The sequence below is a fragment of the Neopelma chrysocephalum genome, unplaced genomic scaffold (assembly GCF_003984885.1).
Source record: "Neopelma chrysocephalum unplaced genomic scaffold, ASM398488v2 Primary Assembly neopelma1_42, whole genome shotgun sequence".
Lineage (NCBI taxonomy): Eukaryota > Metazoa > Chordata > Aves > Passeriformes > Pipridae > Neopelma > Neopelma chrysocephalum.
In genome coordinates, this window is record NW_020897700.1 from 4,858,039 (window position 1) to 4,874,388 (window position 16,350).

The window sequence follows — 16,350 nt, forward strand, 5'->3', positions numbered from 1 at the left end:
ATTTGGATAGAAAAAAATTATGCAGAAATAAAGCAGGAGAATAAGTACAGAGATTATGTCAGTATTGAGGACCTTAGTCTCCTAATGATAGACCTGACAAAGTAGTTACAGGTCTGTATATTCTGGAATCTCATAGCTGACAAAATTTTCCTCAGCTAATCAGTAATGAAAAATGATGGCAGAAGTGATTTCATTAAGATGTTAGAATATGATCAAAATGGTGGTCATGGGCATGAGAGAAGGGTGGGGGGAAACTTATCAACAATCAGAACTTTATTTCTGTTACATAGAAGGTTGATAGAGTTATGTGATACATTTTTGAATTTCATATGCTCAAATTTGATCAGTGAAGAGAACTGGCTAGTAAAAGTATCTGAACAAAGAGCTTAAGGGCTTGAATTTAGAATAGGTTCAGAATTCCTTGAAATCAAAGAACTCTGATTTCTTAGCAAGGTAAAAATATTATCAGAAATTCAAATAGATTCAAAATCCCTCCTCAGGGCATGTTAGGATTAAAGAATGAATTTTTAAAAAGAGGGATGAAAAGATCCATTAAAAAAAAAAAAAGCTGAATGTTACAGATCAAGAACTGAAGGGATAAAATAAATATAGCCTAAAGTAGGGCTGAGTTTGATCTTACAATATTAAAATCAATAGTAAACATTAGACACCCTATATAGGAAAAACAAGCTACACACATAAAAACAGAATAAGGAAAGAGTGGTCATTAGCAGTTCAGGTGATATTGATACAGTCCAAAAGACAAAATTAAATCTTCATCTCTGTTTTTTCTAACAAGGGAAAATGGTGAATAAACTAGAAAGCCAGACTATTAGAAATGAGGATAGAGAAAATTCCATTGTCAATTCAAATCAAAATCATTCTCCAAGATTCTAATGCACTGATATTTTGAGAAACCAACAAACTAGGAAATTCAGTGGAAAAAACTACCACAGTAATGAACAAATGAAGCGTCTGATTTGGTAGCAAGGATTTTTAGTATGTCAGCACATGTAATGTGATTCTCTATGCTCACAGCTAAAAGAAAGATGTTAGTGAACAGTTTGGCTGTTTTTAAACCATCCTCACAGGAAAGTTGGAAGACTCCTGATGAAACTTGCAGATGTCACTAAGAAGGGAAATGGTGTCAGTGCAGAAAACAGAGGAAATATTGTACTGAATGCGCTCAAAGATTGGATGGAAGTCAGTGGTACAGCATGCACATTAATGCACATTAATATCAACTCTTGCTTTGACCTCTATCTCATTAGAGAGAAATAACTGCAGTGTAGAAGTGGTTGAGTGATGCAGCTGTGCTTGATCTACTAGATGGGCACAGGATGTCTGAACTACTTCTGACATATGGCTGTGCAGAAAGAAGGGACAGAAGAAGACATGGCTACCTGATGCATTGGAACAGGCATTTCCAGTAGCAACAGAAGGGAGAACTAGAAGTCTACTCAGTTCAGTGAAACAGTGTCCGAGATAAAATTTCTCTCCATAAATAAAAATCAGGGACAAGGATATATATTGAGAGGGAGAACTCTTTGAACTAAATGGTGATGCTAGTGGAGAACAGGGGTTTTGGACAGGTCACAACAAAATTCATTGAAAAATTAGAAGGCTTAAGTACTGCAGAAGTGATGATCTGAATGAATGAGGCTGCAACTGGAGCATAAGGAGCCATGAAAACTGTTAAAAGTAGTGCAGTCAGTCTAAGGAAAACTATACTGAGCTGTGATATCTCAGGACTAGATTGCAGAGGCCCCTTCCAATTCCTAATTACCAGAGTAATTTTCTTGCAAAATTACACTGATTATTCAAACACTCAAAGCAAAAACCAACAGAAATTGGAAAAGGAAAAATTCATCGGAATTGGATGTATAGCTTATATGTATTAAAACACAAGTTACAGACTTTGTTCCTTTGTCCTTTCCAATGATTTTCAGGATATATTACTTGAAATTATTGAAGAAACATTTAAAGGTATTCAAGTCATCAGTACAGTAGAAACAAAGACAAAATCCTAACAAAAAGAACAACAGAAACTACATGGAAAGAAGACTAAATTCTTTGCTGTAGCAATCAGTTTTGATTCAAAACATCCTTAGTTCCTGCTGCGTCTCTTTAGCAGACATGTTAGTGCCTGAGTCTCTGCCTGGCCTTTGCTATAATTAGTGTTAAAGTTCCATTCAAAGCACCTCTGAACAATTTGTCATCTTTCATTGCAGCTTCTGTCTTCAGCAAAGGCAAGCTTCTCTTCAAAGTATGAAACATCAGACGAGTCTTAGCATTTTCACAAACTTTAGCTTGATGCTCCCTGTGTCTTTCTACCCACAACCTAAACATTCTAGTGCTTAGGCAAAAAATAATTCCTTCCTCTGGGAACTTCTGACAAGGACTGGGAATACTGCATGGTTTTGATTTCTTATGCTGCAGAAGTACAAACCATAAAATTTCAAAGACCCTCCAGCTAATTTTATTAAGTTAAATGACATCACTCAGCAGTCCTGAAATTCAAGTTCAGTGCACATAGGGGAGGAAAAGAAAGCTAAAGAAATCCCATAAAATCTCTCTCAAAATATTTTAGTTATTTAAGTTTCAGATCTCAGATACTGCATAAAGGTAAAGCTTTTCTGCCTCTAAGCTGTCCGCATGAAAAATATTTGGGTTTATTTTTACCCATCTTTATTAGACTTGCCAAAATTTCAGCAACAGAGATGAAGAATGCAATTAATTTCCTGACTTAACATACCTGCATACCTATGCACACACATGAGGGGTTTTTTATGTCCATATGCTGACATGTAATTACACATCACTGCAAACTACCAGAAGAAACATTTCTTAGACACTCCCTAAGCCAGTAAGATTTCTTTTGACTTGCATAAGGCCCTTTATTAGGCAGATGGGATCAATGCCTACACTTAATTCATTAAAGTTTGCACACAATTTGCTTGAGTTTTTGAAAAAGTGATACAGTCTGGTAATACATTCAATATGTCTTGCACTGAAATATAGACTTCATTACTTGTTGGTTGTTCAGAATGTTCTACTTTGTATGTCCCCTTATTGTTAGGTGCATTTTCCTCCAAATTCTGATTTTTGTTCACACACTTGATTTCTTTATGTCCTTAATTTAGTTTTAGCACTTTCCAGAAAACTTGCTCCTTACCAAAGGCGGCTATTTATTGCATGACCCTTTCTGGACTATGTCAGGTTTTAAATACATTTCTCTAAAGTAGTACTCAGAGTTGCTAGGTTTCCTTCAAGACAAGTAGCCTATAACATTGGTGGCCGAAATCATAGCTGTGTTCTTAGGAAAACCTGTAGGAAAATGTCATTATGCAAATTTTTGCTCCCCAACCGTTGCAATACCTGTTTACCTAATTGTGATCCTAAATGGTCAATAGTTTAACTTCCACAGATTTTTGTGCACTTTTGAATAATCTCTTTAGATATGCTTTAGAAATAAGTAGATCCATATATGTTATAAGCAAAATAAGTCATATAGGAAGCCATATACAAAAATCATTGTATGACATTTATGGGTTGATGTAGAGTACGGGTAAGCTCATGCTTAGCTCATTGAAAAGACTCATGCTAACTTCAGCTGAAGCAGAACTTGGCCTCAACTTCAGCCTATGAAGACAACCAAAACATTCTCAAATTGTATACCACAACATGCTAAGTGTTCTGGGACACTGGTGATACATTTCTGTACCTACTGCTGTAATGCATAGTCTTTTTATCACTTCGACTAGGGGAATCAACATTAATTACTAGCAATGTTGTACCCATAACACAAAATCAGGCAAGTCTGTTTCTGTTCAGTAGAAATCACAGATATACTGTAGATGAGAACATGGATCACTCTAATCCAATACATTCTGCCTGACAACAATCAGTGTAAGTTGGAGTAAAAAGCAAGAACAATGTGGTAACCTATTTTTAGAAGCTTCTTTTCAATTCCCTCCAGTCAGTGGTTGCACATGTCCTGAAGCATGAAAATGTCAATGGATTATTTTCATTTTCTCTAATGTAACTGCAGACAATCTTATGGTGAATTCTGAAGTTACCTATAGAATCCTTATATTTATAAAAAAATACGTAGATTCTACAATGGCCTAATTGCATTTACAGGTAAATAAAGTATGTCTTTTATTAACTTTTAATTGTCTGTCTTGTAACCAGAGCATGGCTCATGGTGGATGATAAGATGAGGTTATTTTAATTTTAGTTAACTTTAAAATCAGATGCTCTTAATGCAATTTTATTTATCCTTCTTTTATTTCTTTATGTCCTATCTTTAAATGGTAGGAAGTTTTTCTCTTGAGCTTCTCTTGAGTTTTTCACTTGATTTTTATTTTGTTATTTACACTTTGTTACATGAAAATAATGCTTTCAGTTTTGGATGAATGGCTCCAGTGGCTCCAGCGATTTCAAGAGCTCCTGTCACCCTCCAAAGCCTCACTGTGCCTGCTCTTGTTATTACTCCTGAAACTTGCTAGGTTGTCAACTGTGTCAAACCAAATGATTGCATGGCCAGGTTCAACCTAGAGCAAAGCACTCTCTTTAAACACTGGTGCCTCTTCCTCCCTCCCTCCTTTTTTTGTCTATGTACGTTTACATTCTAAGCTGCCCTCAGTCCACAGAGGAATCCAGCAAACGCTGAACAAAGGGATCAGTGAGCTGTGACAGTTCACCAAGGCAGGAACTTAAGCCATACTGTTTCCTCAAACCCTTCATCTTTAAATTGAGGTTTCTGTCTGTTACAGAAGGTATTTGCAAAATTGGGGTTTTTCCAGAGATTCAGGAAGAAAGTTTTGTTGCTTATATATAACGATCTGACAGGTATGGTGATGTGTCTGCATTAATCCCTGTTCAGAGAAAGGCTCAGCAGCTCTTATTTCTAACCTCCTGCTGATACAGGTGCAGTTCTTGCAGGTTTCACTTATGTTAGCTGTAAATATTGCTTTAACTTGTTTGGGCAGATGTAAACTGATAGCTTGCATAACTCAACTGCTTCAGAGTTCACATCAAGTGCAGATCAGATTCTTATTTCTTAAAGCCTTTCAAATGTAGTGTGCAATTTTTATTTTAAATTAGCCAAGGGAAGGTGGTTGTGTATAGTCATTTCCTAGTTTTATATGGAGCAGTCAAGAACCCAGATTGCAGTAAGTGATACCATAGATATTTGTCTGATAACAAGGTCCAATTTGTATATATTTTTCTGCTCAAATGTTCATAAGCTTTGTGTTTTACTCCACGTTCTTACAGCAGTTCTTAAGGCTTTGCAGATGAAGCAGCAAAGACTTGCTACCTAGCATCTTGTGAAGGCTGAACCACAGTTGAAACCTTCTGTCCTAAGGAGGACAAATAAATTGATTTTACCAGCATCTTAGTTCCTCTAGCCCTTTCTGCTTCTCACATTACCCTGCCAGGAAGTAGGCTGGGGGTGTCCAAGAAGTTGAACCTAGATGAGGAAAAGAATATCCCATACCATGTAATGCCATGTTCAGCAATGAAAGCTGAGGGAAGAGGGAGGAAGAAGAGACACTTGGAGTTACAGCATTTGTCTTCCCAAGTGACTGTTTTATGTGATAAAGTGCTGCTTTCCTTGAAATGGATAAACATCTGCCTGCTGATATTAAGCAGTGAATTAATTCCTTATTTCGCTTTTCTCAGCATGCAGCTTTTGCTTTGCTTATTAAACTGTCCCTATCTCAACCCACGGCTTTTCTCACTTTTACCCTTCTGATTCTCTCTCGCATGCCACTGGGAGGAGGATGCCGAGCAAGCAGCTGTGTGGTGCTAAGCTACCTATGGGGGTTAATCCAAAACATCACAGTTAGTGAAACCATGACAACAGCAGCATTGAATAGGAACAGCGCTGTGGATGACTTAAAAAAAAAGCATATCACAGAATCTCCTGAGTTGGACAGGACCCATAAGGATCATCAAGTTCAACTCCTAAGTGAATGGCCCATACAGGGATCAAACTCACAACCTTGACGTTATTAGCACCAGGCTCTAACCAACTGAGCTCAAGGTCACATGTAGTTATCCATTTTAAGTAGAAAGCCAGTTGTATAATACATCCAGTTCAAAATTATGTATTGGACATAATTAGATACCTGGCAAAAGGTGTTATTAGGGTTGTTGACAGCCACAGTTTGTATTTCTGCAAATGTTGAAGTAAGAAACCTTTTCTTGGTAGTACCATGCTATCATAGGGCTGAGTGAGAAAATCAAAATCTGGATGCAGAGAAACCTCTGATTGTCTTAATGCTTATCTAGAAATGCAAAAACTAAGGGCAAAAATAAATTTAAAAAAAAGCAAAAACAGCCAGGGCTCAACTCTAGGAGCAATCACTTGTCACTTGAAAAGATCTGAAACTCACCATAGAAGTCAAGTGAAGCAAATAAAAGTCTTCTTGGGACTGAAACTTTCTCATCTACAGGGAAGTTCTTATATTATTTCGAGAATAAAAAGAATTTATTGGGCTACAATATGTAACGGATAAAGGTACTTAGCAGACTGGCAACCTATCTCGTACACTTGTAAAGAAAGAGCTTTCCACACTCAGGGCTGCCTTTGAGTCATCAAAGATGTTACTCAATGAGCATTTATGTCCTGACCTCACAGGTGGAGATACTTGTGTTTTTTTGTGTTTTGCCATTAACAACTGTAGTCTGTACTGTTTTTAAAAGAGATGGTGGTTGAACACATTTTCACCCCAGCAGTTATATTAAAAGACTTATGAGAGCTTGTCCACTGTTGGGTGTTAGTATACAGCATTCAGGGCCGTGATTTACAGCACTTGCTACTTGATACTGCTTCCACACATTGGCACTCATAATGAGCATTAGTTACTCACAAGCTTATACAGACTTAAAGTTTCCATGACCAGGTGTATAAGGCAGCAGGTGAAGGCAGACAGCTCTGTCTATGCTGTCTCCAAAGCAGAACAAGGGGATGGAAACACACTCAAGTTGAAAGGTTCATCCCTGGATGCAATGGTCAGGTTTGTTTTGATTTTTCTATTTAATGCAATAGATTTGTAAACTACACTTCATTTAGACATGAGCTAATACCCTTAGAACTCTAGATGTCTATTGCTCAGATCAGTACTTTAATTCATGTTGTGACATTTGTCTGCCTTCAGTATATATTCAGAGTATGCAGGGCAGGAACCAATAATGATTTAGCTAGAGGAATTATAAACTCACAATATAACCTAGTTGAAATTAACTTCATACAAATCTTAAAAGTATTGCATTGTCATTTTTGGAGATGTAAGCTAAAAAAATCTTTTTCTTTTCTCTTTAGTAGAGGTTGTTTTAGAAAATTAGTAAAGCATTTGTATGATCAGTAAGCCACTAAAAACACTAGTTTCCCTATCACTGATCATTGTGATAAATATAGAATTTTTTATTTTATCATGATCCAGTTACAGTATTTTCCATAGTAACCACAAAAGAAAGGAACTATACAAAGTCTTATTTAATTACATACACACTATTACATTTTAATAAAGCCAGAAGTACCTCAAAATAATAATTATTATCTCTATTGCATCTACATAAAGGGAAAATTCAGTATAGTACTAAAGGCTGGGCAGTAAGAGGACAGCATTAAACTCCTCTAAAGCAAAATCTACATCTTTTAGATGTCTTTCAAGATAGTTCATGGAAGTGAAAATTTTTTTTTATCTTATTCATTACACATGTGCCTTTTGTAATGTGCATTCAAAGAGATCAATGCATTTGTTTTAGGCACAAGTGATTCCCATTTTAACTTCTATAACAAGCCAATGGTTGAACCATCACAGTATGTGTGCTTCATTTCACAGGCAAAGAGGTTGTACAGTCCTGAGTCAGCGGTATCTTTATTAATGCAGAAATAAGGGTTATACAACTTTATAGTGAAGGCTTGACAATCCAGAATCAGTCTTGCTAGAGCCCCAGCATGCTTACTGGTAATTGCAGTGATCATTGTGATCATTCTTTAAGAGTTGCAACTGCTTTTGCCACTGGCAAATACCTTCAAAGATGCTGTTAAGCCAGGAAGGATGGTTTTCTTGCAAAACAGATGTATATTACCTCACAAGGGGCCATACTGTGCCCAGAAATTATGCAGATGTATGCAGAAAGAAAGGGGAATCAACTTTTTCTCTTCGTCCAGAGCCTGTGAGGCTTACATAAGGACATTGCCTTTGGACTTGGTGGAGCACAGGGATTTCTCCTTTGCTGCACTGCAATATTGTGTGACTGCCTCGAAAGGGAAGTGGGAGAAGAAAAATGCTTCTTGTAAGCCATCTATGTCAACTTGAAATACATAGAAGAGAGAACGATGTACTTTGGAGATCAATTACCCGAGCAGCATTCAAGTGCCTTGGCTTTATGTTTAAATACAATTAAAAAGGTACCTTGTATGCAAATTATCAAAACACACTTGATTTACTCATTTGCCCTTGAGGCATTGCTAAGAAAAACCCTAAGTTAATAGTAATTACCTCTAGAAACAAACTAAGCAATGTCTCAACTTATTCCCAAGGGTGAATTCCCTGCATCAATTTCTGAACTGGGAAGTCTTTAAGCTTAGTCATCAACATGTAATTCAGATATTGATTATGAAACCTGTAATTCTGGTCATGGAGTGTCTTATCAAAATCTACTTATGACGTCTTGCACTCTCTTCTGAAATTGAAATGTTCTGAACCTCACTATACACACACAAGAATAAACTTTTACTGTATGTACTTTTAAGTAGTTCCTCTAAAAACTGTCAGCTTGTACTTTAAACTCTAATGCAACAAATGCTTCAGTGAAATGTTTCAGAAGTCATTAAAATAAACTCAATTCCTATCAAGACATTATGTAAAATAAAATCCTAATGAGGAATACTAAGTTCTTGCATTAATGTTTTGTCTTGGAAACACTAATGCTGCAATTCTTTAAATTTTCTTTTTCTGTGCAGGACTTGTCCTTAACTAGATGGTATCAGTTCTATTCCTCAGTCAGGATTATTATGATGCAGTGATTCATAGCTATCCAAAAATATTCTTGTTAATTTTACACAGTTTAAAATCTATTATAACCAGTAGCAAGCTATTTTTTTTGTGTCCAGAAGCCTCAACTTTAAACCAGAGAAATCTATTAATGAAACATCTTTTTCTAGGTATTAGGACGTACTGCCACCTGAGATTTTAGATTTGACCACAGAGAAAAGTATCACCATATAAATTTTGACTTTTGCTAATTCGTTACATTATTTTCTCTGCAAAATATAGTACATTCTATTCATAGAATTAACCTTAAATCTTAAAAAAATATGTAATTGAACTTAAGTTTGTTTTGCATGAATTACAATTGAAATCAAACTCTCCTCATTTTTCTTATGGTTGGTAAATATTTCCAGATATTCTTCTCTAGTACTCCCTGTACTATTACTATAGGATAGTATAAGGTAAGATACTCAGTTAGGGTTTATTGTCTACTAAAAAAAAGGGGGTTGTTTAGGATGTTGATTTCCTTATGGTTTATATGGCTAAATCATACAAGTAGTTGAATTAACTCTTACATTTTAACACATTAATGGAAACCAGAGGCAAAAGAACAGCACAGATTTAATTTATCTAAGGAAGAAGAAGGACTGAAATCAATTTACTTCCTTTAAACTAAAGTTTTGGATAGTTTTGATTGATTAACATTAGTAAATTTGGCATACTGTTATGTGGTGAAGAGTACATAACACGTTGGGTTAGGTGGGAGCCAGGCATTTTGATGCCAGCCTCCTGACGCAGAAGACCCGTCTGCATCATAGTACAGTCACTCATGATCTGTTAAATATTTCTGGGCTCTCAAATAGCTGAATAAAGTTCCTTTTCAAAGGACTTGGCCCTTTACATACACTAGATTCTTCTGCTGAAAAAAGTATTTTGTGGTCTAGCAGACGGGATGTGCATAAGGAGTAGGAGCAACCATATCACTAGACAACAGAATATGTGTGGTGAAACATCATCTATCTGCTGACTAACTTGATGAAGGATACAAGTGACATGTTCTTGTTGGGACAGAAGCAGAACTATATTTTACTGCTTTGTTCTGTTGCTGCTTAGATTTTTTTCTTCACCACATCAGGACTCTAATTTAATTTTTATACCATTGTTTGAGTTGATTATACTACATGAATTAAGAAGTTTTTTGCCATAATGCTCTACTCAGACTTCTGATTTTAGAGTTCAACACTAAAAGAAGTAGATGCATATGATTAGCATCTACTAATGAAACTAATTATTAGTATCTACTCTGAAAGACACTAGTGAATGCAGATGCCATTTTGCTTTGTAGTTCTGATGCTTAATATTCATCAAGGTTTTGGGAAAGGTATTTTTCATTTGTGTTTAAGGCCAGAAGGGAGCATTACATGTCATCTACCATGACCTTTTGTATGATATCTGCCATTGAATTTTAGCCAGTTGATGCCAACTTTTTATTTTATAAAAGGACATTTGGTTTTGTGCCAAAAATCAACTGTTAGAATCTGTCTCTTTCCATCAATTTGAGTCAGTGCGCAAACACCCTTCCTTTTAAAAATTCATGTCCTCTTTCTACCTTGACTGTGTCTGGATTCCAGTTATTATGGTTTATTAAAGCCTTTCTTTGCTGAGGTAGAAAGATCTTTAATGCCAGGTATCTGCTCCTCAAGGAAATACTTATGGATGGTGCCAAGCCACCCTTCAATCTTCTTTTTGACATGCTAAACAGATTAAGTTTTTAAGTCTCTTCCTCTAAGGCATTTTCTCAGCACTCAGTTATTTCTTATTCTTTCCTCTGCCTTCTCCAATTTGTTAAACATGAACAGCAATAGAATATGTAGTATTCCAAAAACGCAGTCAGCCACATCACCCTGAGAGATTAAGTCCCCACTTCTTTGTTTACAGACAAGTATCAGGTTACACTGAGGTTACTGTGAACTGGTTTTCTCTTGTAAATCCTTTTCAGGATTCCTCTTTCCATGACCCAGGACTGCAATTCTTCTTTATAGATGTATAAAACATTATTTTCTTGAATATCTTCAGCCTGTCTGATCTAAGTGATTCAACAAGACTGTTTTGTTGTTATGTTATTATCACCAGTCTCCGAGTTTTGTCAGAAGTATGTTTAAGGTCTTCTTTTGTTCCAGAACAGTAATTAAAATGTTTCATGGTAGCATTCAGCTGTTCTCAGCAGAGCACCACCAGAAGCATCCTGATTTGATGACTCTTTATATTCTGATATATGACAAGTAGCTGCTCTAGATCTACATTATGGAAGCTATTTAATGTTAAATTGTTAAACACGTAGCTGTACGTAAAAAAAAAAAAGTCAAAAGACCAAATTTATTAGATTTAAAGTTACCTTTATTTACCCAAAATATAATATCATCAAAAGCTGATTATAATCCATGTGGATATATAATGACCCAAAAAATTAAAAAAAAATCTCCAAGATTTTGATGAATTTTGAAACTGCTGTCATTGTCACTTGCCTTGATTTCACTAGGGGCCCCCTGGTGGTCTAGTGGTTAGGATGCGGCGCTCTCACCGCCGAGGCCCGGGTTCGATCCCCGGTCAGGGAATTCCCCCGGGCAGATGGAGGTCGTCAAGCCCTGTAAGGGCATCCATCTAAGAGAAGGTCACTCTAAACAAACCTACGTCCTGAGGACCTCACTGTCATTGTCCAAGCTCGCTTGGCCCCGGCAGATGAACCTTAGGATTAAAGGGTGGGCTCAGTTCAGCGCATGCTGTGTCTCACCTAAAAAATCCATTGCGCAGGCTTGAAAGGTAAAACACCTTTCCCAAATCTTCGTTCGCGAAGACTGGCCACACATTGATTTCACTAGGACATTTATGACCTTATGGTTGTCATTCCAAATTTTTTAATGTGGGTCTCTGGGCTGAAAATTGCCTGTTTTTCTTTCTTTATACTCTCTTATCTACAGTTTCTGAGCATACTAAAAACACACAGTGATGCTTTTTTCTCTTGTTTATGCTATGTATTGCAATACTTAACACAGAGAATTTCAAGAGTCAGAAGAAAATAAAAGAAAAAGCTCACAAACAAAACCAATGTGCAAATGTAGCATGTGTGTGCCTGTATCACCACAGGTTTTAGTAAAGCATGTGTTCAGGAAGCAGCTAAACAGATTTAGAAAGTAGCTGGCTGTACTTCCATTTTTTTGCATTTTTGATATGAAACATTCAAATAAAAATACATCAAGAGATCACTCGGTTTGCAAATTGAAACAGACACACAAGTAGGGAAATACCAACAGAAAGCCTCATGCATACCATTGTTTTCAGAATACGGCCACACTGATACTTAGATTGCATAGCAATAAATTGTATAAAGAATCTGTAGTAAAGGCATCTTGCACCATCAGCATCTCAGTCTGGCCCAAAATCTGTTAAATTATTACATAAGGAATGAAGCACCAAAACCACACTTCAAGATGCAAGTGTACATTAAGAGTTGTGTTCATGTGGATGGTGGTAGGTACATAGCTCAACAATATTGCCTTGACCTATGAATTTCTCATAGTGAAGGTGGCAGTGGTCTCAGGAAAAACCATCAGTGGCACCAGAAAAGAAGTGCCTAACTACTCCATGTACCTAGAACTGTACCATGTACTTGCTCTGGCAAGCTCAGGCTGTGCTACTGCTGGTGGGCAATTCTAGAAGTATTTGTACTAGGAAAAATCAGTAGGAGTCATTGTTACTCCCATAGTATTGGAAATCTCCCAGAATTTCCTCCATAAATAAGATTGCCAGAGAGGAGCTGATAAATAGCTGATCTCATAGCAACGTGTTACCTCTCTTGGAAGTAGTGCTACAGTAAAATAGATTGAGATATTGTGAGAGACTGAAACTTCAAACTACTGTGAAGGCACAAAGGTGCTATGCTGAAGCTGGGCTTTGAGGATGATAAGAGGCAAATCCTGCAAGGCAGGATGGTGCCTTTCATCATGGTAATTATCTCTTGTAAAACTTCAGTTGTAAAACTTCACCCCCCCTCCATTGGGGAAGATATGATGTGGCATAACTGCTCAGACATGAAGAGGCAGCTGTCATGATTTAGAAGTGGTCATAAATTATCAAAGACCCCCAAAGTGCCCCCAGAGCCATTTTTTGAGGTCTTCTACCAGAGGACTGAAAGCTCCCCCCATGATGGGGAGGTGCCAGGCATTCCAACCAGGTCCAAACATTTATTAATCCAATGCACCTTGTGTTTCATGGGCTTTTTCCCCCACCCCAGATGGACAAAGACAGAACAAGACTTTGATCATCACTTCGACCAACAGTGCAACAATATAGTCTAATCATAGGTTCATGGGTGGTGGTTATGAATCTTTCTACTCTTATCCTTTCTTTATCTTCCTACCTTTCTTTTTCCCTTATACATTTTTAGTGATATTATTAGGCTCTCATATTACCATATTACTATTGATAGTAATAACCAAAATGGATACATACCTGCTTTCCATTGCAATCAAATTGTTCCAAAATAAACCTTACATATATATATATTTACAAGCATCGGTCATTCAGTGCTTTTCGCTCTAATCCACCCCAAGGGATCTATTAGTAAGAACCTGAGTTACTCTTGCCTTCAGGGGCAGTTCGTAACAGATACTTCTGCCACAAATCCTACAACAAGAGTGGATGAACTTTTTGCGGCAGCTCTGCCAAAGACCTTGATTTGGCAGAAGAAATTAGTTCTGCATAGCATCTAAGAGTGACTGACATGATAGGGTGGTGGAGATAAAGCAGTGGAAATGGTCTTGGCCTTATCAAGGAGCAGCACTAGAACCCAAGTATAATACAACTAGAACGCAGACTCCCCTAGGCATTACATCAAACTGTGTAAACTACAGTTTTGCATGTAGGTAATGCACATGGTGTGAATCCCGGTGCTGTGTGGTTGCTGATAGTTTACACTTAGGTGGCATAGTGGCATTTGCACTTTAAAGTGTCACAGAAAGCCAGAATAACAATTCCTCCTCACTGTAAGTATTACTAACCAAGTGGGCAAAGTGTCTGTGCAGCTGCCTGGGTTTAACCCTGGGTTTAACCAGAACAGTGACCCTACAGGGTAAGTGACAGCAGTCAGCAGCTGATGTGCAACACCATTAAAAAAAAAAAAAAGTAACTGGAAAAAAAGAAATAGATCCATTATTAGCAACATATGGGTCAACTTAAGGATCAAGAACATGTTTGCAGAGGCCATAAAAGTTTGCCATTTTCCTGATCTCTTACAATTTCCTAAAAGAGCTAAGTGGACTTTGCTTTCTGAAAACAAGAAATCAACAACCAAGGAGCAAATCTAGACATAGCAATCAGGAGTTGAAAACTAAACAAAAGTAAGTGGAGAGAAAACGTTCCAGAGTAGAAGTTTTACACTAGCTGTGAGTCTGATCACAGGAGTCAATCAGTCAGTTAAGAAATAGTGATATATTTGTTGCAAGTAACCTAGCCAAGATTATGAACAGATTCATCATCATCATCATCATGGCTAGGCTTTGCGAATGAAGGTTTGGGAAAGGCTGTATCCACATTTGTTACAAGCACGCTGGTGGTTAATAAGATCAATACGAGATAGACATGTCCAATTGCGAAAGGCACAGCAGAAAGACTCCTCAGGTGGTATATTCTGCAAAACACATATCTTTCTGCGTTGTCTTTTCACCTTGAGAGTGATCCTGCGTGCGTTCTCAAAGGAAGCAGCAGAGTTATAGATGGTGTGTCTCCAGGCCTCCCGATTGGAGGCCTGAGTAGACCAGTTCTGTTGGTCGATATGGCCAAGGCTGAGATGTTGCTTCAGGGAATCTTTGTATCTTTTCTTCGGGGCTCCTCTCTTGCGGCAGCCAGCGGCAAGTTCACCATAAAGCAGGATCTTAGGGAGGCGGTGGTCCTTCATCCTTAAAACGTGTCCTGCCCAACACAGCTGTGTTCTCAGCAACGTGGCCTCAATACTTTGTGATTGCTGCTTGTTCTAGAACACATGTATTGATCACATAATCTGACCAGTGGATGTTTAGGATTGTAGGGAGACAGCGTTGATGGAAGTGTTCTAGGAGTCGCAGGTGGTGGCGGTAGATGACCCATGATTCGGAACCCTATAAGAGAGTAGACAGCACAATGGCTCTGTAAACACTAATCCTGGTACTTTTCTTCAAGTGTTTATTACGCCATACTCTTTTATGGAGTTTTCCAAAAGCACTATATGCCTTTGCTAACCTGTTGTCTATCTCTCCATCAATCTTACCATCCGAGGAGATGAGGCTACCTTGGTAATTAAACTGTTGGACTGATTTGAGCTCTGATTGGCCGATGGTGATATGGGGATGATGGAAGACTTCCTGAGGTGCAGGTTGATGGAGAACTTCTGTCTTCTTTAAACTGACTTCCAGCCCAAAAAGCTCAGCAGCATCTGCAAAGCAGGATGTTAAACGCTGCAGAGCTGCTTCTGTGTGGGCAACAAGGGCGGCGTCATCAGCGTAAAGCAGCTCCCGGACAAGATGATTTAAGGTCTTGGTGTGGGCCTTCAGTCGCCTTAGGTTGAATAGGCTTCCATCAGTACAATATCGAATGTAGATACCGTCCTGATCATCGAGGTCTGCCGTGGCCCTTTGGAGCATCATGCTGAAAAAGATTGTGAATAGAGTTGGTGCAAGAACGCAGCCTTGTTTATGAACAGATTACAGTCTAACAAAAATGACTTAAAATACATTGTCAGGTACAATAAAACAAACAAACAATCAAACCCAACAAAAACTCAAACAATAAACTAACAAAAAAATCACTCAACTTTAATAATCTGTAAGAACAAAAAATAATAAGATAAGTAAAAGTAAAATTAATTCCTAAGTGCATTGTGTGTAGCCAGTCAACTGAGATGATGTGGGCAGAAGGGGGTTTGTATCCAGCATTGTCAATATCTAAAAATGCTGACTTTCTGCAGACCCAAGCAAATATTGTCCAAATTTCTGATAGAGAGAAGAACTCACACATATTCTATTCTTGCGTATAAATTTTTACTTGTTAATGGTCAGAACTTTTACTTCAAACTAACTTGAAAGTAATTTAAGACTAAGAGAATATTACTCTCTGTCCAAAGGAAAAAAAATACAGCATTCAAATCTGGTAAAGGCCTTAAGGTCAATATTTTATCTTGTTCCACTAGCAGCAAGTATGAGATCAACACTCTTAGGTTTCCAAATTGGCCATCCAACTGTGTGTATTACAGGAAGTCATTGACACTTAGTGAACAATATGTCAAAGTAACTTGTCAAAGGTAGTAAGA

General features: G+C 37.5%; 1 non-coding gene across 1 annotated transcript; it reads left to right on the forward strand.

Annotated features, from left to right (window-relative positions):
- The first annotated feature begins 11,554 nt into the window (after positions 1-11,554).
- Positions 11,555-11,626, forward strand: TRNAE-CUC. Its single transcript has one exon. It is a non-coding gene; the product is annotated as a tRNA-Glu (tRNA).
- The last annotated feature ends 4,724 nt before the right edge of the window (positions 11,627-16,350 follow it).